This window comes from Sinocyclocheilus rhinocerous, unplaced genomic scaffold (assembly GCF_001515625.1).
Source record: "Sinocyclocheilus rhinocerous isolate Xijiao unplaced genomic scaffold, SAMN03320098_v1.1 scaffold5793, whole genome shotgun sequence".
Taxonomy (NCBI): Eukaryota; Metazoa; Chordata; class Actinopteri; order Cypriniformes; family Cyprinidae; genus Sinocyclocheilus; species Sinocyclocheilus rhinocerous.
This window is the reverse complement of record NW_015635574.1, coordinates 1-2,199: the sequence shown is the minus strand read 5'-3', so window position 1 is coordinate 2,199 and position 2,199 is coordinate 1. Positions and strand designations below refer to the sequence as shown.

The 2,199-nt window shown below is 35.2% G+C and overlaps 1 long non-coding RNA gene across 1 annotated transcript; it reads right to left on the bottom strand.

The window, feature by feature from the left end:
- Positions 1 to 540: 540 nt before the first annotated feature.
- LOC107747351 (uncharacterized) lies at positions 541 to 1,678 on the bottom strand. The gene is made up of 3 exons (XR_001640795.1): positions 1,597 to 1,678; positions 1,393 to 1,422; positions 541 to 590 (listed from the first exon to the last, which is right to left on the bottom strand). It is a non-coding gene; the product is annotated as an uncharacterized LOC107747351 (long non-coding RNA).
- Between the last annotated feature and the right edge of the window lie 521 nt (positions 1,679 to 2,199).

Sequence of the window (2,199 nt, the reverse complement as noted above, 5' to 3'; positions counted from 1 at the left end):
CATCTCAGCCTTATCGGTGGGGCCAATCCAGGAGAGTGTGTAAGGAGGGTAATGCGGGCAGTAGCCACCAACAACGTATGGAGCCACTACAGCCTGCATGGGAAGCGAAAGAAGCTGGCTCTGATTAAAACAACAATGTGCAAAGTTATCACACGTGAGTAACAATGATTAGTTTATGAACAGAGACAAATGTGTAACAAATTTGACACTGAAATAGTAAAGCTGCCATTACATCATATTGTCTTGACTTTATACAAGTCCTTTCTGCATTTTCTAGCACAACTTTATTTTATTTTTCTTTACTTTTTAACAAAATTAAAAATTCAGTTTTTGACATTGGAATACTTTCTGTAAAGATACTTTAATTAGTATGATTTTTATAGTATGACAAAATAGTATGATTAATTAAATTATAAGTGTATACATTGTATTTAAATTATACACTTGACATTTATATCTAATTTATACACAATTGAACATATGAATAAACACACTGATAAAACAAGCATGAACAACGTTATGGTATTACATACTGTAACGGCTGTGACTTCTGTTTAATTCCAGATGCGGTCATGAAATGGAAAGCTGGTCTTGGGGAGAAGGAGATAGAAAGTTTAATTGCAGAGACTCTTAAACATGCGCCGGCGCACATAAATAAAAGTGCTGAGGTATGAAAAGCAGAGAATGTTCTGTAATTAAAAGCCAAACAGAAGCAGTATAAAATAAAAAAACACTGACGATTACAAATGGCCCATAACACGTGCACGAACACGTGAAAAACTGTCATAAATAAAGAATTTCTTCATTAAAATATACACCTGTGAAATTACACATGAAATTGACAACATGCACCTTTTAAAAATCACAGATCTTACCTCTGTAACAATTATAAACTAGAATTTACCCATCATCTACTATACTCAACATGACCATGCAATTTGTACCAAACATATGCACTTTGACAATTGATGACGCTTAAGAACTTTATAGAAATGTATTTATCGATATAAAATACGATCAGTATATTATAAACTTACCGCTGATTGTGAGTGTACATCTATGATAAAAAAAAAATCAAATCGCCGCGTTTACAGACAATTTGAAATCAAACGTTCAACAGCTAGGTTAATCTTCAGATCAGTATCTCCTGCGCAAACCAATCGGAGATCAATTTGAATGTTGCTAAGGGCTTTCAGCCAATTAGAGATATTATACACTATTATTGTGCTATTTTGCCATGCACACAAGACTACTTTTGCTATACTATTTTTGCCATATGAATATATTTTATTAAAAATAGATAAATAAATACTAGTTTGTTCTAAACAATAATTCGGGCTTTAAATACCCCCAACATAAGTGAAACATATGTACCAAATCGTGACAAATTACCTTTCGTCGTGGACCCATTAAACGGTTACGCTGTGACAAACAAACGAACAAAAAAGTTTCCTTTATTCCTTGCCACAAAGTAACTTTTGTGACAGTTTAAAAGTGAGCGATTTTAACACAAAACGATCTGCTTAATACATATTGCTGCTTCTTTCAGTGCTAATTGCCTTGTGTATTTTAATGTTAAAATGGGAAAACACTCACCTGTTCTTTCTTTCTTTCATTTTTCTTGTTTAGGGACACGTGGAGGAGTAGATGTGGAGAATGTTCAAGCTTCTGAAGAAAACCTTTGTTAATTTACATGTTTATAAACCTGTTTAATGTTTTTGTTATTTGTGCTTTCTCTATAGGCCTATCTATAATAAACGAACTGAATTAATCAAATTCGAGTCTTTCATATGTCATTGAAAAGGTCTCTTAAATAGTTTTGGGCAAATGAGGACAAGTTAAATTAGCGACGTCCGCCCATATTGATTAAATAATTAAAATGACGAACTGGTTACCAACACACGACTATTGATCCACGAGGTCGCCATGACGTTGCCACGACGTCGCAGTTACTTACTGGCAACGTCACAAAGTTACGTTGCGGCGACGTATACGCACCTTTCACTTTTCCGGTTGCCACGACGTAACTTGTTACGTCGCCACGACGAAACTTTGGTCACCAGATTACGTTACAGTATGAGATCATCCGTCTGAATCTCAGCAGCAGTCTGGAGAAGGACAGAAGCTCTCTCCTTCACTCACATTGACTTCACTTCATTAGTGATGTCCGGTTCGTGAACGAATCGTTCGATTTAACCG